Source organism: Protopterus annectens, chromosome 2.part1 (genome assembly GCF_019279795.1).
Source record: "Protopterus annectens isolate FY-2018-M chromosome 2.part1, PAN1.0, whole genome shotgun sequence".
NCBI lineage: Eukaryota > Metazoa > Chordata > Ceratodontiformes > Protopteridae > Protopterus > Protopterus annectens.
In genome coordinates this window covers 993835848-993863513 of record NC_056729.1, presented here as the reverse complement: position 1 = coordinate 993863513, position 27666 = coordinate 993835848, and positions in this window count along the sequence as shown.

Below are 27666 nucleotides of genomic sequence, written 5' to 3'. Positions count from 1 at the left end.
CACCAAGGGCAACAATATCCTAGATCTAGTCATTACCAACATGAGTGACCGGTGTTCCATAACTGAAGTCAATGCCTGATTGGTCCGATCTGACCATAAGCTAATTACCCTAGATATCCACATATCGCCCCAACCCCCCATTAAGGAAACAATGGTAAAACATTTCTCCAAAGCCAACTTCATGCATCTTAAGAGAGAAGTTGTGAACTTCATGACACCCATGCAGATGGGCAATACAGTTATGACTACTGAATCCTACACAATTGCACTTTATAAGCACTTACATGAGTGTATGGATCGTGCTATCCCAAACAGAACCAAGACGCTATCCTCCAGAAAAAGGAAGCCAATCTGGTGGACCCCTGCCATAAACAAACTGTACAACAGAAGGAAGAAACTGTTGCAAAAGAGAGTAAAATCCCATGAGTGGAGGAGCTCCCTGGTCAGCCTCAGTAAGAAGCTGCGATCCCTGATAAAATCCTCCAAAGCTAGTTATGAAAACAAAATAACCACTGATTCTAAAGACAACCACAAAGCATTCTATAGCTATGTCAAGAATCTCAATGGCAACACTCAGACCTGCTCTGAGTTACAGCACAATGGCACTAAATATACAGACCCAACTGATATTGCCAACATCCTGGCAGATAGGTTCAGTGCTAACTTTACCCCCCTCTCACCCCCTAAAGAGCCCATCACTATGCTGGAAGAATGCAAAGTTCCTGCAATCACAGCTGCACAGGTAAAAACCACAGCCTCCAAAGCCAAGAACACAGCATCCATGGGACCAGACAACATCCTAGGCTGCGTTCTACATGAACTACAGAACGAACTGGCACCCCACCTAAGTACCATGTTCAATCATAGCCTCACTTCAGGCTTTGTGCCTGTTGAATGGTGCACAGCAATGGTTATCCCACTCCACAAGGGGGGAGCCACCACGGACCCTGAGAACTACCGCTCCATTAGCCTGACAAGCCTGGTCTGCAAGGCCATGGAACGTATCATCATGGAACCTATAAACAAAGACAATGGCAATCTCCAAACTCTGGAACGCAACCATTTTGGGTTTGTAAAAGGCAGATCATGCCTCCTAAACCTAATAGACTTCATTGAAGCAGTCACCAAAGCCGTAGACAAGGGTAAGGTGGTTCACACAGCCTATCTAGATCTTGCCAAGGATTTCAACACCATCCCCCACTCTGGAATTAAAGATAAACTCGCTAAACTAGGTATAAATCCCTATGTCACAAAATGGGTTGCCAACTGGCTCACTGACAGAACCCACACTGTGAAAGTAGCAGACTCTAAATCTGACTTCAGACCAGTGACAAGTGGAGTACCACAGGGTTCAATCCTGTGTCCTCTCCTGTTTGGTATCTACTTCTCTGAAGTACAGGCTAACACAGAAGGTCTTTGGCTAACGAAGTTCGCAGATGACTGCAAACTAGGAGCCATAATCGAAACTCCTAACAATGTGGACATCCTACAAAAGGGCCTCACTGAGACAGATGCCTGGTGTCAAAGTCATGGCCACAAGCTCAATGCCAAAAAGTGCATTGTCATCCACCTTTGTTCAAAACTCTGTACCCATGAACTACAACATAGGTGGTAGTAGACTTAACACCAAAAGTGTGATAAGAGACCTTAGGACACAGGTGGACAGTAGTCTCTCCTTTGATAATCACATTGTCACAGTAGTCAGGAAATCCTTCTACATGGCACACCTCATCACAAAAGGTTTCTCATTCAGAAAAAAAGAGGTCATTGTTCCCCTCTACTCATCACTCATTAGACTCGTTATAGAGTACACTCCCCTTTTTTTATGTTTCTGACAAGACATCTACAACAACTGGAAAGGTCGCAGAAATACCTCACAAAGAGGATTACCGGCCACAAACAGATGCCCTACGCAGACTGTCTCAAAAAACTCCAGCTTTACTCTGTCGCATATCACGTACTCAGAGGTGATCTCTGCCTAACATACAAAGCTAAGTCAAACCCAGAGCTGTTAGACATGCTCCACTTAAAGAAATCACAATCTCTCTGAGCTACACGCTCTAGGGACCTAAGCCTTGTCACTACAATAAACAGAACATGCCAGAGGGATAGATTCCTGTCCTAGTGACTTCCCATACTCTGGAACAAACTACCTAGCTATATCAAACAAAGCTCCTCATTAGCACTCTTCAAGAAAAATCTTGATGATTGGATGGTAAATAGGAAATTCACCCCGGGGATCACCTCTGAGGCTCTGCTCAATAGTGGCACAGGAAAATAATTTTCTTGGGTGGAAAAAGCCAGGGTACCTTTTAGGCTGGGCTTGTATAGGCCCCAGGGCCGATAGTCTAGTACCTACCGATGAACCTATGAACCTATGCACTGACACAGTAGGGACCCAGGGAATGACACCTCTCTCTGACTCGCACATACAGTAAAAGGGATGCCAAACATGACACTACCTGTGCTCAACCATGTATAGGAAGTGTACTATGTGCATCTGACATAGGCAGCCCTCCAGCATCATCCGCAAGTCTGGCACACCCTCAAGGTATGTCAATCATACTACCAATTGCCAAATGGAGTAGAATGTGTTGTTACCTGTAGCTATGGTATGGATGTGAGCATGCAAGGAATTGGGTAGCTGAATGTTATGGCAGCAGACAGTAAACACCCATAGTGGCACCGTGACATCTGTAACACATACTGGAGTCACCATAGTAGCCAATACTACACAGAGTGACAAAACCCACTGCAGGAAATGTGCTGAGCGACATGTGTGTCCATATGATCCACACATGCCAGTCAGGATGGCTCACATATCCAACAACAGTCTCAGCCAGCAGGACAGGTGTAGACAAACCCAGACTGAGCCTGTGCCATGGCCCCTGAATGATGGATATGGTTAAACTCCACCCAGGCCAACATAGACAGACCACAGCAGGGCAGGCAGTGGGATGTTAGTTCTGAAGGATAGGAAGTCAGACAATAATATGTAGGGCAACTAGAGCCATAAACTTTAGTACACTGGTATGCCTCTAGTCAGCATGATAGTTAGCAAAACAGAATGAAATGGAGTACCTGACATACCAGTACAGTCATAGCAAATGTGTACAAGTGTCATCTGTGCCCCCCACGTCCTACATAGTAATGTAATAACAGTCAGGTGTGCCCCCCAACCCTGTGTAAAAGTGTAGAAATAGACAGGTGTGCCCCCCTCATGTAGTAATGTAATAACAGTCAGGTGTGCCCCCCATCCCATGTAGAAATGCAGACATAGTCGGCTGAGCCCCCCCCATCCTATGCAGACATGTAGGAACAGTCACTGCCAAATGCTTGATGGATACCCTACAGAAACAGCATGCCACCTGTCGGTGTACAACACCAAGGTCAACACTGCATTACAAACTACCTGGACTCGATCCACACATTAAATACAGAAGGCTATACTGGGCATGCTCACACACTTAGAGAAATGAAGGCAATGTCAGTCAACAACATACTGAAAGATCATACTGGGCATGCTCACACACTTAAACACATGAAGGCCATGTCTGCAAACACCAGTGGACCAGACATATCTGGCAGTTGCAGGCGTTAGTGCAGGCACTCTTCAGTATGCACCACACATGCCTTGCACACACAGTGGCTAGAAATACAGACATATATGTAAGAACACTATAATAAGCCAAAGGTTGACATACAGAGATGTGTGGAAGAGGGTGACTGTGATAAGGAGCCATCCAGGCCTGTCCCACCCAGCACACATCCAAAGGGCCCCAAACACATAAGGTTCAGATGTCACTCACTGCAGATACTAGCCACCAGTATCTGTCAGCATTACAAACTATTGGTGCATGTGCCAGCTGTGAAGCATGACTGTACAAGGAAGTAGTCATCTAGCAGCTCAATACATGTGCCTGTGGAATATGACCCTGTGTGTGCCTGAATGTGGTGTGTCAACCTCTAGATGAATGTGTTACAACCCATGCACACACACTGCCGTCACCATAGCCATACTATGACAAGCCTGGTGAGGTCATCCACTGTGAAATACACCCTTGTGAGAGTTGTAGCCCAATAATCTCTATAGTGTATACCATAATGTTGTACTGCTGTAGTATGATAAACTAGTTAGGTAGGTGTTCAATTCCCAGACATAGCAATTGTGTGTGTGTCTGTCTCTCATTGTAGAGAGCAATGCCTTTTTAGGCTAGTCACACTCCCTGCAATTCAAATGATCAACTTTGGCAAGGCTGCTGATGCCATTTACCTAGTAATACACCTCTGGGAACTTCTCGCACAGTAATTACCATAGCGTGCCCTGTAGCTGAGTTCCACTGTAGTATGTTAACCTAGTTATTTAGGAGTTCTATTCCCAGACATGGCAAGTTTGTGTGTGTGTATTCCTTTGTCAATGTAAGGAGAAATGCTTTTGAATCCATTTACAGACACTACAACCGCCAACGGTCCACTTTGGCAAGTGTGCCAATGTCATCAACTGTGAAATACACCTTTGGGGAAGGGCTAGGCTAGTAATCTCTGTGGCATGTACTGTAACTGTGTACTCCTGTAATATAATAAACTAATTAAGTGGGAGTTCTAACCTTGGCAACTGTGTGTTTGTCTGTGTGGAAAGCAATATGTTTTAGGGTAGGCACACCTCCTACAATATAAATGTTCTACCTTGGTAAGGCTGCTGATGTCATCCACCTCGAAATACACTTCTGGAAAAGTTATAACCCAGTAATCTCTGTAGTGTATCCTGTAACTGCATACTGTTGTAGTGTGATAAACTAGTTAGGTAGTTGTTTTATTCTCAGACATGGCAAGTGTGGGTGTGTGTGTGGGTTTGTTCCTTTGTCAGTGTAAGGAGCAATGCTTCTGAGTCAATTCACAGACACTGCAACCTCCAATGGTCCACTTTGGCAAGTGTGTCGCAGTCATCAACTGTAAAATACACCTTTGGGGAAATAGTAAACCAGTAATCTCTGTGGTGCGTGCTGTAATTGTGTACAGCTGTAGTGTGGTAAACTAGTTGAGAAGGAGTTCTAACCCCAGCCTTGGTGACTATGTCTGTTTGTGTAAAAGGCAATGCTTTTTAGGGTAGGCACACCCCCTACAATTTAAATGCTCTACCTTGGTAAGGCTGCTGATGTCATCCACCTCAAAATACACCAATACACCTCTGGGAAAGCTATAGCCCACTAATCTCCGTAATGCATCCTGTAAACTAGTTAGGTAGGAGTTCTATTCCCAGGCATGACAAGTGTGTGTGTGTGTGTGTGTCTGTGTGTGTGTGAGTGTTCCTTTGTGAGTGCAGGGAGCAATGCTTTTGAGTCCATTTGCAGATACTACAACCTCCAATGGTCCACTTTGGCAACTGTGCCAATGTCATCAACTTTGAAATACACCTTTGGGGAAGTGATAGGCCAGTAATCTCCATGGTGCATGCTGTAACTGTGTACTGCTGTAATGTGATACACTAGTTGAGTAGGAATTCTAACCCCAGCCTTGGCGACTATGTTTGTGTGTGTCTGTCTGACTCTGTCTGTGTATATACAATGCTTTTTAGGGTAGGCACACCCCCTACAATTTAAATGCTCTACCTTGGTAAGGCTGCTGATGTCATCCACTCCGAAATACACCTCTGGGAAGGTTGTAGCCTAGTAATATCCATACCGTGTGCCATAACTGTGTACTGATGTAGTGTGATTCAGAACTCTGGTAAGGTTCTATACCCACACATGGCAGTTATAGATGTTTTATGAGTGTTTCAATGTCTGTGTATGGAGCTATGTATTAGGGGCTAGTCACACTCAGTACATTTCAAATGCTGTACTTTGGCAACCTGTTGATGTCAGTCAATGTGTTATACACCTTTGGGGAAGTAGTCCTCCAGTAATATCTGTGTTGCATCCTATAACAGCTCCATGATGTAGTGTGATATATATCTCTGTTAGGGGTTCTATACCCCCACCAGTGGGCTGTGTATGTTTTGTGTGTGTTCCACTGTCTGTGTAGGGTGCAATACATTTTAGGCTAGTCACACTCAATACATGTCAAATGCCCTACTTTGGCAATCCTGCTGATGTCAGCCAATGTGTTATACACTTTTGGGGAAAGAAGTCTTCAGTAGTCACCATGGTGTGTCCTATTATAGCTCCATGCTGTAGTGTAACATAAATGTCTGTTAGGGGTTCTATATCCACACCAGGCAGTTGTGGATGTTTTGTGTGTGTTCCACTGTCTGTGTAGGGAGCGATGCATTTTAGGCTAGTCACACTCAGTACATGTCAAATGCCCTACTTTGGCAATCCTGCTGATGTCAGCCAATGTGTTATACACCTTTGGGGAAAAAGCTCTTCAGCAATCACCATGGTGTGTCCTATAATAACTCCATGCTGTAGTGTGATATAAATGTCTGTTAGTGGTTCTATATCCATACCAGGCAGTTGTGGATGTCTTGTGTGTGTTCCACTGTTTGTGTATGGAGCAATGCATTTTAGACTAGTCAAACTCAGTACATGTCAAATGCCCTACTTTGGCAATCCTGCTGATGTCAGCCAATGAGATATACACCTTTGGAGAAAAAAGTACTGCAGTAATTACTGTGGCATGCACTATAACTGTGTAGTGCTATAAACTTGTTAGGTAGGGGTTCTACTCCCAGACATGACAGGTGTGTCTTTGTAACTCATATCCTGTGTGGAGGTGGGTGTGAGTGTATGACATCTGGGCCCAATGTGGAGTGGGTTTTGCAAATTTCTTACATGGTGGCCCTAGTATATATCACAATGTCCACTGTACAGGGATAACAGCTGTGAAATAGCCTAGAAGCTGCGGTGTAAATCCATACCCATACGTGTAACATTAAGGCCAGGCAATCACAGTCACCAACCCCAGTATCACCCAGAGCACACTCTCAACCCATGACTCATACACACAAACACACACACACACACACACACACACACACACACACACACACACACACACACACACACACACATATGCTGAGGCAAGCCAATATGTGTGTAGTACACTGCATATTGCTGACTAATAGTAACTGTAGTGTGAATGCAGTGTCCTACAGAGGCCATGGCACCCTGTCCATCAGTACGATAGGCATATAATTGCAGACAGTGTGCCTTCAGTATGTTTCCCACTGGACGCCTGCAACAACCGTGGTTCCATCAAATGTGATTTACAAAGGACATACCATGCCTTACACACATGCCCTGCATAAACAGATGCCAATGACACCAGGGAATACCTGTAGCATGCTATCAATGTAGGTGCAGGGTCATCTTGCTGTCCATTACCTGGCCCTGCCACATGAGGGCAGGACTGTCACATCTGATGATAACATTCTCTGTACACAACATGTGCCAGACAAACCAGGTACACTTCCACATGCCACTGTACATGAATGTGTGCACATCCCAGACACTGTCCATGTCATGGCATATAGAACACATACATGGCAAGCATTGCACAGCACTGGCCACACACAATAGTAACCCAGGTGACTGGATGGTGAATACTATACCCAACTGTGTGGGTTATTTCAGACACTACACCCCTATGCCATAACGCAGACCATTCTCATGTGGCCTGATGCCAAGGTATACCCTTCACCTAGCCTTGTACAGCCGTCTGGCGCAGTCAACCATTACACACATGAGAAGCAATGAACACATGCATTCCAGTACTGGCACCCTGTGTCCGTGTGTGTGGTGTATGATGCTTTCGACCACATTCAAACCCAGTACCATCCCCATTGGCATACTGAAGCATGGTCTCTAATGTCAGACACCTTCACATACCCTTTGACCATAGAACCCCAGGATAAACCCTGTGGGCCATTTGATACCTATGCATTACTGTACTGTGGCAAAGTAACTGGGTAGGACGTGCATTTGTTACCCTGCCAAGTGTGGCAATGTGTATGAGTCCCTTAGAGAGTGTGGCTGTGTTGACGCTAACACCTGTTTGTGTGGACAGGCTCGTGTGCTACACCTACTGTATCGCAACAGTGTTGCAGATGTCACTCACCAGCACATATACGTCTGGATAGCTCACCAACATGTAAGCTATGTGGCACATGCAATAACGGCATACACATCTAATAGCTATGCATAGTCAGTCAGGTGTTTGAAACCCTGTACTGGTAGGTGTGTGACACAAACATGCTTAGGTTTTACTCACCCACACCTTCCCTGACATACTTTGTCTCTGTCTGTCCCTCTCACACCCTCTCTGGTGGATGTGGAGATGTACACCTGCTTTGCTTAGGCAACAGCTTGTGTTTTATAAGTGATGATCATGATCAGCTGATGGCCTCTGCACCAATTGCAGTCCTCCTCTAGCAGAGTGCATGTGGAACAGCTGTGGTAACATTCCAATAGCCAATTGCATAGAAACACACTCCAATATCTAGGAACATTATGTTGGTGTTGGCCCTTTAAATCCACTGTGGGTACTAACAACATACACTGTGGAAAAATGTCAACACACAGGAGGGGGATGTGCCTGACCTGACTACAGACTGTAAGTGCTGCTATACTGCATGTGGAGTAATGTTAGTTTAACAGTGTGTGTGTGGATACGGCTGTCCTACATGTTGTAATACCTGCCATGTCAGTTCTATGTTTATGAGGAATGTGCATCTGCAGGGTCATCTGCAGACTGGGCAGTGTGTTGTGCCCTTGGTATCATGTATTACCCACAGAGCATGTATCTGTGAACTTCAGAAGGTAGTGTGAGGATTTCAGTCTGTAGATGGTGAAAGCCGTGACAATTACTGACTTCATAGCCCTCATAGGACACATGTTGCAACATACCCTGTTACAACAGTAAATGTATGAGGTCATCACAGCAACATGTCAATACTTGCCCAGTGTATGTGCTTCCAGCCACAACCCTGTCAACCTTTGTACATAGGTCATGCATTAAGAGGTGCATATGTGCTGTACACCATCATTAGTGTCATCATATCTGATCAAGACAGTGCGATATCAGAACGCTACACATGTTATGTACTGTACAGGTAATATTTGCCAACATTACCAGGACATTCTCTGGTTGTTTGTACAGCACTGAGGTCTGTGTAACTGTGGTGAATGTCGACAGTGTGTGTATTGTTAATATGTCATTTAGCCTGTGTACAGACTGTGGTAGATGTCATTTTTATAGGTCCCGTCCTGTCTGAAGTTACATGCTGCTCCACTGTATGTTACCATATTGGCTTACATGTTTGTAGGGCCATATACACACACACACACACACACACACACACACACACACACACACACACACACACACACACACACCCACACATGTCCCATACCACAGACAGCCAGCAGATCACACCGTTTAGAAGCCCGGTATATGTAAGGTTAGTCTGTGAGTGGCACATATGAGGATGGTGTTGAACAGATACTGTACTTTTATGCTAGCTTACCATATGTGGCTGTGGCTTTGTTCACATTGGATGTGGTTATGCACCTTCACACAGGTGTACCTCACCCTGTGCTGTGACATGCCTGCAGAGCCTGCTATATATGCAGGTACATGTGCATTCCCCCATAGGAGATGTAGGCCAGTGTTGAGCCAGTCTGCCTGTAGCCTGCACAGTGTATTGTTACATGTCTAGCAGCTTAGTGTACTGATCCAGTGAGATGTCATGTGGAGAAACTTGCTGGATGTACTGCTGCCGGTTCTCTGTTAACAGTCATGTATGTCAGACAGAGCATTGGGATGCTGTAAAGATGTATGCCAATATCTAGTGGGTAGTATGTGGCCATGGCACCCCTGTAACAGTGGTTATTATGTGTCAGGCCAGACAGGGGTGTGTGAATACATAACCTATGGTGGCATATGTATACCAGTCATTATGTGTTATATCCATCTACATAGCTGTTAACATCCATATTGTCATTCATGGTACACATGTTTAGCACTAAGGGGTTCTGTGTATACCTCTGGACTGTAAGGAGTATTTCAGAATGTCCACATATATTGGCCAATATCTGTGCTGCAGTCCATGAGGGCATTACTTGCTAGCAGTGGTACTTTACTAGGATGTCATTAGGATGTCTGTCAGTGGCCAATGGCACACGTGGAAATCAGATGTGACCTCCCACACACACCATGTCTGTGAAGGCAATCCCAATTACAGTAGCAATAATCTACCAATATACCTGCTATACATACCTGACATCCACTTGCACTATGACTTTGAGAGTATAGGGGCTGGGGTAGGGCTACACTCCATGTCTAGGACATGTGGTGAGAATATCTGTACATATAATCATCTATATATATATAATTACACATATACATATTGATATATATATATATATATATATATATATATATATATATATATATATATATATATATATGGGTATGTATATGTACATAGATATACATAAACACACCCAGATATATACATATACAGAGCAATATATGTCTACACATATACAGATAGTGATACATATGCACATATACATATGGATATCTACTGATATATCAACAGTAGTAGGTATATCGGTATAGATATGTATGCACATATAGTTGTAGATTTTATATACATATATATATATATATATATATATATATATATATATACCAACATAACTAGGCATATCTGTACACATAGGATGTGCATACATATATAGCTATCTGCACATATATCTATATGTACATATACATATATCTATATATACATATATGTATAGCTACATATATGTATAGATATGTATACATATGTACATAAGAAGACGTGTACACATGACCATATATATGTAGCACTATATAGATGTGTATATAGACATATGCATGCGTATACCTGTGTATGTACATGTAGACATCTGTACACCTATATGTATACAACCATATACCTGTCATGAGTAAACGTCATGGTTGTGTATACCCTCCCATATGTATCTGACCATATGTATCTGCTGTGTGTACATTATGATAAAACAGCATATGTGATGCAACAGTCATATTAATGACAAGGACTACATAATCTAGGACATAAAGGCAAGTGTTCAATACCACTCAATTTGGGTAATGACAGCTATATTGGTAACACAACAGCTGTCCCCACAGTGGTCATGGCATAGTGGTCCTGTGTTGTGACTTCAGTCTAAAGGGCCCTGAGTTCATGACCTGCAAGGGCTTCTCATTTTGCTGGGTAGAACAAGGTCTGTTTGATACAGAGTGGTTAAGGCAGTGTTTATGCAATGTAAGCCACACACATCAGTATCACAGCATTGCTAGGTAGGGGTCTAGTCCCAGTGTTGGCAAGTAACAGCATGCGTGTGTGTGGATGGGTCTACATCAGGTTGTAGGGTATACATGCCTCAGCGGGCCACCTGTCCATGTGGCACAGGCAATACCCGGTATAGTAACCTGTGAAATGTGTTTGACTGTACCCCAGATATGTCACTGCCATGGTGTCAGCACAGTGACATAACCCGTTGTGCAATATGACTGCAGACCATCCTCGTGCTGATACATGTACACCTACAACACAATTGCATATCAGTTTAGAGACCACAACCAAACCGTGTTACTAACAGCTAGAAGGCATCATTGCTGGATGGCTACACTCCCTGCCAAATATGCCTCACACTCTACATGCTACAACATGTTACACTGCAGGACTGTGGTACACTGGTGTACAGTCACTGTATGCATCAGAACCATATCAGCCTGTCCCTGTATCGATGGTATGGATGACAGGGATGGGGCACAGGTATCATCATATGCACTGGGTGTGGTGTTGGTCTGCAAGAGGCTAAGGGTGGGCCATACATGTGACACCATGTGTGTGGGTGAGGGGTGTACTCTGGGGAGCTGGCTGAGGTGAAGTGGTGTATGTACGTATGAGGTTACCCTATGTGTATTTGCATAGTGTGTGGGTATGCATGCAGACAGTTCTGCATTGTGGCTGCCCTACACAGGTGTTTATATACAGCTGCAGACCATACCTGGCAGGGTGTGCAGTTCACTACCTTTGGCCATGGACACGTGGACTGTGCCTGCCAGGGATTCAGTGGGCACGTGCAGGTAAAGGTGTTGAAGTTCTACTCTCACCTGTTGATGACATTTGTCTGCTGGTACCACATACCTCCGGGGACTAGCCAGGACCACGTGCATGTGACCTGCTGTGGTGTAGTGGACAGCACACCCCTGCACTGCCGGGGCTGCTACTGCCACTACAGGAGCCCCTTGGTGTACTAGCACACCCACATTGAGTGCCAGCTGTTGGTGTTGCTGGCCCACGTCCATGCGGGTGTTGCCGCATCCCTACCACATGTTGAAGCACGGACACACCACAGCTGATGAGGGCCATTATCTCATCATGCTGTCTATCTGCTTGTTCGGTAGAAGCATGGATGGCACCCAACACTTCACGGAAGTTGTCGCTTACAGATGCAAGTGCAGCCCTCTGCAGCCTAAGGCCCTGTCTGGTATAATGCTCAATACATGCGTGCACCACTATTACAGCCTGGAACATGCTTCTGCTGGTTGCAGCTATGTTGCCTATGCCAGGAGAATGATGTCCAGCAGCCCTACCATGAGTTCCCTGGGACATCCGCCTATGTGGCAGCCTGCCGGACATTTGGCTATGACTGCTGAGACTGGACATAGTAGGCATGGTTACCACACTTTCCTGTGCACTGCCACTGAACGCCAGCTGTCCCTTTGCTATGGCCATTGGTGATGGGGTGTGTTTAGACACTTTAACTATGTGGGGGGGTAGGGTGGCTAAAAGAGGGATGTCACATGTTGGCGCAGTGTTGGCCCCTGAAAAAAACACCTGTGCCTCAACATTATCACCATCATCATCATCATTGGTGTCTGTATGGACACCTACATCAGACCCACCTTGCCACCTGTGGGTGAAAACAATAACCACACTTTAAAACCTGTACAACATTGCTTTACAATACACACACACACACACACACACACACACACACACACACACACACACACACACACACACACACAAAACAGACAGACACACACACACACACACACATCTCCGTAATACCTACCTGTCCATGGCTTTACAGACAGTCCCACTTATATATTTCCATATGTTACCCCATCCTGCATCCCATACACACATTGATACCACTCATTAACATCACAGTCCTCTAAATGCCCACACAAGCAGGCACAACACAAGGGCTGTTGCTACATTACCTGCCTGACATGTGTATAGTGGAGTAACATGGCCTCAATGCTGTCATTCGGTATGCACCCTCTGTATGACTGGAATGATGTGCATGGCCCCTATATGTATGGACTACTATGTTGCACCCATAATAGCTCCCACTGGTGTGTCATGTGTATTTAATGCTCAGTGCATGCTGGATATGCTGCTCCATTGGCCCATCATGTGTCAGCTGTATATTTGATACACTCCCTGGTGTTGATTATTACTTCCCCAATGCATCTGAAGAGCTGCATATGTGGGTTGTAGGAGACCACTTCGCTGACAGCGATATTAAGTGTGTACCTGGGGTCTACCTTCCCTCTTGATGCCTGATCCATGCTACAGGCCATATTATACTATTTGCTGTCCTGTGAGTACATGACAGGTATTCCTGGTGTGCAATGTGGCACTCCATGCCCATGTACTGCACAGTCCCAAGAGAAGGTGCAGCCGTATGAACATTCCGCAATCACACATGTACATACATGGCCACACACACATGCACACACGCATCATACATGCATCTACCTCCCACCACTTGGCCAGAGTGACCCTGCAGGCAAACTAACTGACAACCAGGATGCACACACACACACACACACACACACACACACACACACACACACACACACACACACACACACACACACACACACACACACACACACACACACACACACACACGTGAGGTTGCACAATGATCGTACACACAGTCCTCCAATTACCCATCTGCCAACATGCAGTACATATAGTACAGAACAGCATGCAGTTCAGCAATACTCACACCATGCTAGCAATGGTATACATGTGCATGATGCATTTGATGTGACTAGGTGATGCCCCTTCCCCTAGATACCACTGCACCTATGTACACATTATTGCTGTGCACCTGTTCTGCACCCTGCCAAGTACTGTGTACCACAACTCACAAGTGACCAACCCATTGGTGAATGTGTAGTACTGTGTCAGTTATGCCAGCTGTAACTCTCACAGCCTCTATGTGTTTCAGCAACACATACCTGGGATGATATGTGGACTGTTGTCATTGTTGAATGCCTGATGCCTGATTTACAGGTGTCAACATCAACAGACCATGTATGGCCACTGCAGAAATGATTACACTGACAACCATCAGAGCATACTGTGGATATGGGGGGTGTACACACCTTTATTGCTTTTACACACACATCCGTGATCTGCCATGGGACCACAGCACTGCATATCTTAGCTGTACACAACACCAGTATGTAACATATGTCCTGTACTTTCACATGCAGTGTCTACAGATTGTGTTAGGTGTACAGCTGCTGACCGCAATGCATACACACCATGTGGGGATATGCGTGTACACCCTTATCATGAAAGTTTATCACACCTCTTGTTGTGTATACTACAGCAGTTATTGCTCATGGCAGGGATATGCCAGCATGAGCTTTCTGCATTTGCCAGTGTATGTACAGCCTACCCTACACATGCCCCCCTATTCTGCATGACTGCAAGGTCTACTCATGTGCACATCTCATGGTGTTCACACAATGCCGTCACTATTGCATTGTGGATAGGGTTATGGCTGCCACAGGTCCTGGACCTGATTATATGAAGATAGAACCATTCCTACCATCCTTAGGATCCCTGCTGCAGTGCACTGGTGTGTCTTTCTGAGACCCCCCTCCCTCAGCATTTATGCAGATGCATGACAGATAAGCCCTACACATATGTGTCAGCTTGCAATGTCCCATACACTGAACACCACATGTTGCAGCTTAGACTCAGCTGATAATGTGGACTACTGTAATGCCGTATGCCATAGTGTATCTCAGCAGCAGTTGGTATTGCCCTACAGGTATGTACACTGGAGTTGCACTGTATATGGGTGTTGTTCAGAACATGTCACCACTGTAAGCCATGTCTACAAACAGTATGTTACGCCCCTGGACAAATTCCGCAATGACAGGATGTTAGTTGTCATGCAGGTGTGTGACATACACTTTCAATACCCCATCATGTTCGCCCATGTGAGACCATGCATTTCACAGTAACAATACATGCACATGTACAGCATGCATTCAGGGTAGGTGTGTTAGATGTGTGCATGGAATACAACATCACCATTACATGTCCGGTGAGTTGGCATGCATCTACATAAGACATACTCACCAGCTACAGGCTGCTGCCTTGCTGTTACCCTGGAGGGACCTACATAAGTGGGTGAGAGATGCAATGTCAGTGGCCAAACCCATGGCACTGGCACAGGCTGGGTGCAGTACTACCATACATCAACCTTAAATTCCCACAATACTACTACATCTGGACATCTGTTTATCACTACAATGCAGCAACACAATATTTGTATGGCATATTAGGTATGCATAATTTACCTGTACCACTGCAGATATATACACAAAAGTGGCCTACTGATGTGCTCTGTGTCCTTTCCTGCATGCTCCTTGGCTGGTGTTTGGGTGATACCCACCTCCACGAAGGGGTCCAGTGGTTGATGGTGTTCCAGATGGGCAGGTGCCACGAGGCTGGCCAGGAGCTCCTCCACAAGTGTCAGGGAGGATGGATGGCAAGGCCCCTCCTGTGGCAAGATGATCCCCCTAGACTCCAGCAGCATGCCAACGAGCATTGCGAAGCAGGTCACTGCAATGATGCTGGTCCTGCTCATAACTGCGGTTATGCAGGCCAACATCATTGACCCTGTGGACTAGATTGTTCCACAGGGTGGTCTGCTCCTGCTGGTCATGTGCTGTCCTGCCAAAGAGGACCTGGTAGTGCTGAACCAGGTGGTTGATAATGACATCATTCTCCTCCGCTGAATACACGGGCAACCTGATGTGTGCAATCTTGTCTGAAAAACATGAGGATGAAAACAGGCCTGAGTGACTCATATGGCAAGGTTACCACAGTTCATAATACACATCTGTATCACCCCCCCCACCACCATATCAGCTTCAACAGACTATACACACAACTCATTAGATATGGCTACAGCTTAACTACCGTTTGGACAGATTGTGTATTGTATCACACCTTCTGCAATGTGATTGTAGCCATGTCCCCTGTGTGGACACTAACATGGCTGGCCTCTTACAGATTATTCACTTGCATGCCATTGGCATGGCCACTATGGTTACATATATGCCAGTGGTATGGCTGCTATGAGATTGCTGCACATCTGACAGTCTGTGTTATTAGGGGATTCTATGCATGCTGTTGGACATGTACCGGGATTATGTAAACAATTACTACCATTATATATGTACTATGACAGTGACACAATAACATGTATATGTTCCATTGGCCAGCTGATCCACCTCTCCACACCTATCTGACCAGGATACCTAGCCACTTCACATGTGTATGCCAACCTGGGGCCTCTTCATGTACTGTTACAGCAATACCATCAGGTGGAACCACCCAGGGGATGTTTTTCCCCCCTCAGGGCACACACCAACATGCTCATGTCTGCTGAGCTCAGGTCTAGAGTCTGTTCCATACCAGGCTCCACAGACACAAGAGGGATGTGCGACATCAGTCTGAGACACCCAGTATACATTCACACGGCCATCATGCTCCTCCTGCTCAGCCACCAGATCTGGCACCTTCAGGGTGTGGACTGCTGTTGTTAGTGGCAGTTGGTGGGAGCCTTTTTCCCATTGTGCCCATATTGGGGACTATGGGGCGTCCACATCATGGACCTCACACACCATCCACGGTGTTTACCCACCACATGTGTCACATACCACCCCTGTAGACTGTCCTCTATATCTACCAATCATGATCTCCACATGTGTATCTGCCATACTTCCTCATATTCCCATTGCATACTTCACAGGTGAGGGCATTGTGGTGCTAGGATGGGACTAACATGTGACATACCCATCCATGGTGCACACACTGCCAACTGTAGATATCTGTGTGTATTGCTATGTGTGCTGCTGCCTCACACATAGCACACATCACTGTGGTAGTGATATAGGTGACATGTCTTTCCATACATATCTGTTTCTGTGTGTGTTTGTACATATGTAGACATTTGCTTATAGGTATATATCTATATATGTGTAGATATATGTGAATTCATATATATGTGCATCTATATATGTCTACACATTGGTATATGTATATTTCTGTACATACATGCTGATATACAGTTATCCTTATATATTATATATGTGACATATGTACACATATGCATACCTATATGTGGGGTACATTCAGACATCAACTCCACAATCTCACGACACCTTCCTGCAAGTTGCACTGATCTGCCTTGCTACAACACAGACAGCTGCCACATATGGGCATGGCCTGACATTAGTGGGGTATATGTGGGACCTGTTTGCAGGTAACCCTTTTACACACCTATGGCATTCTGGCATGCTACATTACAGATTCACCTGGGTATCCTGCCAGTGGTGGTCTGTGGCTCCGACATGTCCATCATACTGGCATTATGTCCACCACTGGCTATTGGTCACATCATATGCATAATCCCCATTACACAACACACACTATGATGGCTTTTATCCTGTCAGTGCTGACCTGCACAGTTAACAGCTATGGCCCTCTACGACAAACACTATTGTCCATAGCAGTTGTTCAGTTGACCATCATCACAACAACACCTGCTGACACATATAACTCATTCCACATCATCTATCACATTACAATGGAGCAAGTACTACATTCTAATGCATGTACATATACTTCACATACCTGTTGTGGGAATGATATATTAATGACTGGCAGCTGCATAGATGGCTGCATTTTTAGCTGTGATTTTTCTTTTTTCCTACTTTTGTTTTAGCTTGCTTGCCTTCTCTCTCCTGTGAATGGATTGAGCTGTTTGGGGCAGATTGTAGTCTGGCATTAGTAGGTGATGCACTTGATCAGGTGATGGCCTCTGCACCAATCAGTGTCCTACACTTGCTAACTGCATGGAGCTTGCTGTGTAGTACTTCCAATTACCACTGTCATGACAACCAGCTACTATAAATCCCTACATCATGTGGGCGTGGTCCCTTTACCATTCCTGTGTGATGGGCATCCTTCCTGTGTTTGAAATCAGTGTTACAGACAGCAGGTAGCAGTACCTCTTCCAGGGGAACCGGCACACGTAGGCCAGCTACATATTTGTAGGAGATTCCAGAAATACAGACAGACTCTGAGCAGAGTCGGGTTATGCTTTATATAGTACTGGTGTTACAGGGTGTGTGTGTGTACATACTAGTTTACCTTGGAATGCAGTCTGCCTGCATGGCTCTCAACTGTGGGCCAATCCTGTTGGTGTCCAGAAGTGTGCCTATCATGTTTTGTCTGTCCACTACACCGGTTCTGTGTCAGATATGTCACTGGCAGTGTGTCTGTTGAGTGCTGTCAGTACATGGCTACATCCATTTATGTTTCTAACCTCAATTCCCTGGCTAAGGATATGTTGCAGACTATTCTGTAACACCAGCAACTTGCTTAGTGTATGGCAACAGTTTCCCACATATGGGCCTGTGTTCCAGCCTCTGTCCTCCACCTACATACAAAGCTTTGCACATATGACATGCTGTCATGGGTTGTTCTGTAGTGGGCTGTGTGTATATCACACTGCCATTGGTGCCATCAGTCCACTGCTGTTGTATCCTCCACACATACAGTGGTGCTGGGGCCATGTATGTGTGGGATACACCAAAACAATACATGTGTGCCCTTATGCACTCCAGAGGCCAGTGTATGTAACAGTGGTATATGGGCCTGTAGTACTGAGTCGGGGGGGGTGCACCATAACTGACCTAGGCTGTTACAAAATGTGGGGGTATCAGGGGTGATCTGACTTAAGGTATCTGGGTGAACAGTACCGTATACTTCACCTATATTTACATTACTCACATATATTGGGTTAATGCAGGCCTATTGCCTCCTACCATACAAGACTGTTCTGTTTGTCAGTGTGCTTGTGATGGTGTCAGTTATGCCTTGTTATGTAACAGTTACATCCCATTTTGTCAACTGAGGTATTCAACACTTAGTGATTTTTTACAAAGTGTAGATGGAGGTTGCTGAACTATACACCTGTATTACATACTGTTGATTGTTTGATATCCTGTGGCCGAGTCTGTCATTACTATTGTACAATATGAAGGCATTGGCCTGGACAGCAACAGTTGTGAACCTTTCCAGACTACTGTATTAGTATAACTGTTTCACAGTTGCATTACTCTGTTTATATGGATGTCAGTGTCTGCACAGCTATACAACATGGCATATAGAACTGTAACAGTACACAAATAAAGGTTTTCCATTTCTGCAAACCTGTGTTTGGTGTTTTTTCTATGACCTCTCTGTGGGTATATGTTGCAGGCGACCATTGTATTTGTATGGGTGGCCCATACAGCGTCCAGTTGTTCAGTTGTGAACTGTAGGCATAGTGGCTGTTCCATATTGTGTGCACCTTCTACATATGTATCTTACTGTACATATCTCTGCATGTGTCTGTGTAGCCACATGTAGATCTATATATATGTATATATATATGTGTATATATATATATATATATATATATATATGTATATCTGTATCTGCATATATGTGTCTGTGTATATGTATCCTGGGGATGTTGATAGCTTCCATATTTTACATTTCCTGTAGGGGTCACACTGTACTGCATGATATCTTACCATTACCATTACCAGCCTGACATCATACAGGTGGGTTGTAGTACTGTTTACATGTTGTGTACATGCCATGTCACGTCCTGCTTATGGGATCTGTAACACTTTAGTGTATTGCACCACATGCCTATTCATACATGACATATATTGTTTGGGGCATCTCAACTCCATTAACGGTGCATGTCGACATATTTGTACTTGTCAATCTACCATTGCTATCTACAGATGTGTGGCTTTATATATATATATATATATATATATATATATATATATATATATATATATATATATAGATAGATAGATATCTACATCTATTGATATGTTGTATCTGTTTAGATATTAATATACTTACATACATACATTTACATGTTGGAATACATTCTCTGTACTGCTGAATGACTGGGCTGGTTGATATGTTTTGAATACATCAGGGTTATATATATCTGACATGGCTTAGAGGTAAATCGCTATGGTGTGTGGGGTCTTGTGGTCCAGCCTAGCAGAGGCTGTTTATTTTGTTGCTGGGCAGAACAAGGGCCATTGGATACAGAGTGGTTAAGGCACTTTTAAGCAGTTGTTAGTGGGTTTGCACGTAGGTAAGCACTGCTAACCTACCGTTACATCTGCTTACAGGGAGTTAGCTTCAGATTTGCTAAACCAGTGTCGGCTATGCTTGCTGCCACACAAACGGGCTTAAGCCCACTTACTAGTGCTTACATATGCTTGCTATTGCTTATTTGTGCTTAAACCTGCTTACTAGTGCCTTATTCATTCTGACACTGACACTTCACATGTGCATTTTGCAGTACTGCAGTTCATAAATATATGTTATTTAATGGTTTTGCAACAAAACTATTGGTTATAACGTGCTTTGCCATGTAAAAGAGACTGTGCAGCAGTGGGACTTGAACTGGGAATGCCTGCTCATTAGCGAAGGCTCTGCCCAATACATACTATTGTTTACATACATGAGGCGGTCCGATTAGAACTGCTCCATCCAGCACCTCAAACCATAATTTCATGCCCATCATCACCCCCCACACCTCCTGTACAGCAATCATCCTTTCTCTGGGTGCAAGTCAAGTCCAACCACACCACTACACACTGCCCAGTCTCCACTTCTCGGGACCCATCACATACATTGTCTCGACCCATGGATCATCAGGCTTTCCCAACCTTGTAGTCCGGGAACATACATGCCCTCCATGTGCATCTGTGTAATAGAAGGAACGCAAATACCTATCAATTTTTGGGTTGTCCCACAAGGTATGTTCCTGTGTTTGTTTCTAGATTAGACTTAGCGGGTCGACAACGTTTCTCCCACTGGTTGTACCCTGCCTGTAATTTGGGAAGCAGTGGTTTGTTTACTTTTTTTGTGTGTTTGTTTGTATGTTCAACCTGCTTGGCTGGGGGGGGGGGGGATGTATGTTGACTGAGCCCCCTCATCCCCATTGGCGGTGCCTGTGGTCATATGTCATTCTTATGTACTGTATCATATCTATAGATATATATCTGTATATATATATATATATATATATATATATATATATATATATATATATATATATACACATACACACACACGCACATATATATATATATATATATATATATATATATATATATATATATGAATATGTGTGTGTGTGTGTGTGTGTGTGTGTGTATATATATATATATATATATATATATATATATATATATTTATTGCTGATGACATATGGATGTATGGATATCTGCATATGTATATATCTATATGTGGATGTTTTTATAGGTATATATATATATATATATATATATATATATATATATATATATATATATATATATATATATATAGTTTCACTTCATAGGTTCATAGGTTCATAGGTTCATACTAGGCTATCTGCCCTAGGGCATTTATAAGCCTGGCCAGAGTGTGTGTGGCTTTCACCACCCATTAGGATGAGAATACTATACCCATTAGTTTGCTGTGCCTCTGTCCAGCAGTGATACAGAGATGATTCCCGGGGTAAACCTACGATCTCCCATCCACTCATCAAGATTTCTCTTGAACAGAGTCAGTGAGTGGCTCTGCCTCACATGGACTGGGATGCTGATCCATAGTGTAGGGAGTCTCTGGGTGATGAATCTGTCCTTCCAGCACGTCCTATTTATATCCGTGTTGAGGTTTAAGTCTCTTGCTCTCGTGGCTCTGGTGGATTTGGATTTTTTGAGGTGGAGCATGTCCATTAATTCCGGGTTGGACATGGCCTTGTATGTCAGGCACAGATCACCTCTGAGCAGACGGTATGCGACTGAATAGAGCTGGAGTTTCTTCAGTCGGGCATCGTATGACATATGTTTGAGCCCCTTTATCCTTTTGGTGAGGACCTTTTGGGGTCTTTCCAACTGCTGCAGGTGTCGGGTAAGGTACATTCAGAAAGGGGCGTTGTACTAAATCATTGGTCTGATAAGTGAAGAGTACAGGGGTACAATGACCTCTCCTGATCTGGATGTGAATCCCTTCATGATCAGGTGGGCAATGTAGAAGGTCTTCCTAACCACTTTGGCAATGTGAGTGTCAAAAGAGAGGTTACTGTCAATTTGGGTCCCCAGGTCCCTGATAACTTCTTCCGTGTTTAATGGATTACCACCTATGTGGTAATTAGGTGTTACCTTGTTTTTCCCAAAGGGTATGACTATACATTTTTTGGCATTTAGCTTAAGGCCATGGCTCCGGCACCAGTTATCCATTTCTATGAGACCTTTCTGGAGGATGTCTGTGTCTGATGGAGTGTCAATTATGGTGCCCAGTTTGCAGCCATCTGCAAATTTTGTCAGCCACAATCCCCCTATGTTTGCCTGCACTTCAGAAAAATAAATGCCGAACAAAAGGGGCCCCAGGACTGAGCCCTGCGGGACACCGCTCGTGACCGGCTTAGAGTCTGACATGGCACCAGCAACTCTAACCCTGTGTGTTTTGTCCTTGAGCCAGTTTGCAACCCATCTTGTGACATATGGGTTTACATCTAAGCTGGTGAGCTTTACTATGATGCCCGAGTGGGGTATTGTGTCGAACGCTTTTGCTAGGTCAAGGTAGGCTGTGTGAACTGTCTTACCCTCATCAATGGCCTTAGTGACTGTTTCGAAAAAGTCGACCAAGTTCAAGAGGTAGGATCTGCCCTTGACAAAGCCAAATTGGGTAGGATCCAGTGTCTGTAGGTCCCCAATGTCTTTATTTAAGAGTTCCATTATGATCCTCTCCATAGCTTTGCAGACAAGGCTCGTCAAGCTTATGGGGTGGTAATTTCCAGGGTCCATAGAAGCACTGCCTTTGTGGAGTGGGACCACAGTTGCCGTACGCCATTCTTTGGGTACGTATCCTGTAGTAAGGCTAAGATTAAACAGCAGCCTTATGTGTGGGTTTAGTTCCTCATTGAGTTCGTGTAGCACACAGCCGGGGACACCGTCCGGTCCCATTGATGCTGTGTTTTTGCTTTAGAGAGCAGCTCTCACCTGGGCATCTGAGATGTTTGGGAGGCTAGACTCTGGTGGGATAGATATTTCTCCTTTTGGGGGGGAGGGAGGGGAGAAATTTGCACTGAACCTGTCTGCCAGTATGTTGGCAATGTCTGTGGGTTCAGTGATTTTTTTATCATTTTGGACTAATTCTGAGCATATCTGGGAGTTTCCACCCAGGTTTCTAACATAGCTAAAGAAGGCTTTATGATTGTCTTTTGTGTCATTAGCGATTTTTCTCTCAAAGTTGGCCTTGGATGATTTTATGAGTGATCGTAGTTTTAGTTTTTTGCTAGTATTGATCAGAGATGCCTTTCCATTTAGGGATTTTGCTCTGTCATGTAGTAGCTTTCTCCTCTTGTTGTAGAGTCTGTTTATGGCTGGGGTCCACCAGACCGGGCGCCTGCCTTTGGTGGAAAGGGTCTTGATTTTATTAGGGATTGCTTGATCCACACATTCCTGGAGGTGCTCGAAGAAGTCATTTGTAAGGGTTTCAGCAGCGTGGGTTGTGGTTTCCACTGACTCGGGGGCCTTGAAGGATACCACTCCAGTCTTAAGAAGTGTGAAGTTTGCTTTTGAGAAGTTCTTCACTGTGTTTTTTTTTTGCTGGGGGTGGGGGCGGGATGTGGATCTCCAGTGAGATTAATTTATGGTCTGATCTCACCAATGAGGGATATACTTCCGGTGTGGAGCATTTTGTCCCCATGTTTGTGATGATCAGGTCTAGTATATTTTCTCCTCTTGTGGGAATGGTGACTAGTTGTTCCATAGCGTTTGAGTTTATGAACTCAAGGAACCTTTGGGCTAGGGTGTTGGGGCTTGAGTAATGTTCCCAGTCTATGTTTGGGTAGTTGAAGTCACCCAATATGATGGTGTTTGGAGAGACATTCATACTCTCCAGTGTCTTCAGGAAGGCTGTGTGGGTTTCCTGAGTTTGAGAAGGTGGTCTGTAGCATGTTACAAACTGTAGGGCAGTTTTACCTATGGTTAATTGCACGTGGATGGTCTCCGATGCTTCGTGCATTGCCACTAACCTAGAGGTGTGGGTATCCTTTATGAATATGGATACTCCCCCTCCTTTTGTGGTTCGGTCCGGATTTTGGGGCCGGAATGCATGATATGAGGTATAACCTGATAGTGCTGGGGTGCTCTCAGGAGCCTTGAACCAGGTTTCAGTCACAGCACAGACATCGATGTTCTCCATACTGAGGAGGGCTTCGAGGGCATGCATCTTGAGGTTTAGACTTCTGGCATTGAGCAGTATTACCCTTAGTTTTTCTCCATTTTTGTTTTCTAGGGTGGTAGGTTTATCATTTGAGCCTTGCCTAAAAAAGGCACTATGGGGGTGGCAAGAGCCTTTGCCAATATCCGGAAGCCCAGGGTTGACAGGTGCAAGCCATCCCTTGCGAAGCAGCATGGCTTGTCAAGCATGTCATCCCAGGCAGACAGACATTGGATCCCCTTAGAATGACACCAGTAATTAAGCCAATTATTAAAGCTGATCATTTTGTCTCTGTATTGTGGCATCATTCTTGGTGAGGGTAGGATACTGCTCAGGGTCAGGGTCATACCGGCCTGGGCTACATAATCTGAGAGCTCCTCTATGTCTCTTTTCATGTAGTCCAGGGAGGTACGTCTCAGGTCGTTCACACCGGCATGGACAATGACTGAGTCATACTTGTACTTGCTGTGGAGTGACCTGAGTGCTTGTGTTATGTGGCGGATTCTAGCGCCTGACAGGCAGCTTACTGTGATCTTTTCCTTGTTCAGTCTGGTGAGTGGGACGTCAGTGTGTCTGACTGTGGAGTCACCTATAACAAGTGTGTCTGGCATTGTGTTTGGCCTTAAGGGCTGTGACTGGGCTGGGGCCCCACCCCCTCATAATCTCAAATTCCTGAAAACTCGAAATTCAGTAACCCGAGACCATGAAGATGAAAGCCATAATGCCGAAAGTGCTTCAGAGTGAATTTGAATATCTCAAATCCGCGCTTATGCATTTCCACTACATCGCGTGTAGTGTTATGGTGCCGGAAATGGAGTGTTTGTGTGTGTTTTTGTACATTGTGTGTGTGGGTAATGGTAGGGAGGTGTAAGTATGAGTGTTGAATTTGTTGGTGTTTGTGTATGTGTGATGTGTATTTGTGTGCGAGCGAGTGGAGGATGGCATGGTGTGAGTGTTTTTTTTTTATATGTGCGACCTCGGAGTTGGTATAAATATGTAGGGGGTGGGGCCGCAGCCCCCCCACATGGGGGGTGTAAGGTGGCTTGCCCCCCTTGCTTATATGTAGTGTAGGGCTGTGTGGTTTGTGTACTCTAGGTGGAATGGTGTGTATGTGTATGTTAAGTAGTCTATGGTGTATGTATGTTCGTGATTGTGTGATTAGGAATTGTGGTTTCGGTGTTGTGAATGGTTTGACTTCATAGTCTCGAGTTACTGAATTTCGAGCTTTCAGTAATTTGAGATATGAAGTGAAACTATATATATATATATATATATATATATATACATATGTAAAACAGAGAGGGGGAGGTATATATCTATTTAGTTATAGCTATATATACACACTACACACACACACACACACACACACACACACACACACACACACACACACACACACACACACACGCACGTACACACATACATCTACATGTATAGATACATGTCCTGTAATGCTGAATGGTATTGCTGGATGCTATGTTTGTGCAAACATCAGGGTCATGTATATCTGTGGTGGCATAGGGGTAAATTACATTGGCTATGGTGTGCAGGCTCCTGGTTTCGAGCCTTGCAGAGGCTGTTTATTTTGTTGCTGGCCAGAATGAGGCCCATTGGATACAGAGTGATTGAAGCAGTTTTACGCAGTTGTCAGCAGGTTTGCGTGATGGTAAGCACTGCTAAATTCCGGTGACATCTGCTTTCACATGGTTAGACTTAATATTGCTTACTCTGTGTAAGCCCTGCTTACCGTCGTGCAAACAGACTTACACCTGATTACTAGTGCTTATTTATCCTTACTACTGTTATATTTTAGACAGTAATAGACTAATGGTTCTTGGGGAGGTTGTGAATTTGACAAATGTATGAGGTTATCATTCATTACACAGTTTACTACTCCAGTTCACAAATATATGTTATTTATTAGATTATACATCTAAATATATTGATCATAACAGTGATTTGAAATGGAATGTACTGCAGTGGGACTCGAACCGGGATTGACTGCTCGTAAGGTGAATGCTCTGCCCACTACAGTATTGCTGTACTGCTTCATTTGCATATATCTTGCTTTTTATCCTCTTTTTGCTATTTAAACCACGTTAACCGTAGCTAAGCGATGGGAAAGCCAGCGCACCTACAGTTAAACTCCATCCATTTCATTAACAATACATATCTTTTTTAATTTTTTTATTCACTATTGCTCTTATACATGTGGGGGGATGTTGCTGGGGGTAAGTGTGCATCTATGGGTGGTCTCACTCATTGTTTACTACCTTTCTGCAGTCCTTCATTGCAGGGGCGTGTATATTCTGAGACCATTGCTCTCAGATACACCCCCTGCACTTGTATACACTCCATGTAAGCCTAGGAGCTCGGGCAGTGCGCCTTCATTACTATGCATGGCGCACTGCCGTCCTGCTCCTAAATGGGTGCTTTCGTGACGGACTACGCTAGTCCTGCACAGGACATTAATGAATCCGGGGGAGAGTCAGGAACCAAAGTTATGTACAGACAAACCTCAGGAACAATATTATTTCCACTTAGCATAAAAGTATAACAGAAGCTCTAAATCATCATGCCACATGTGAGGTATTAAGAATTGTGACACAATAGAAAACATACTGTCCCACATCCCTGAAAAGAAACACATTTATTTTCTTTAGAAAGATGTGTTTTCAACCTTTCTTAAACAATGAATATTGTCTGCTGCAACACTTCCCATGAGTGCTGAGTTTCAAGAGGCAGGGTTAATTAATATTAATTAAAATGAATTAATTTAAAATCAACATTTTATTCCATATATGACATATCTTATTTTGCAGTTGCAGTTTAAAAATTGTTCATACCAAACACAAATTTTTAATCTTAAGATTTATTGTTTCCATCTATCTTGAGTGTCTATGTATGAGTTTGTGTGATTTCATTTATCTATGTACATCCACAAAAACACCTGCACATACACACACAAATACAAGCCCACCCAGAAAATTCACATGCATATGCACACTCATATGTGCACACAAACACACACACAC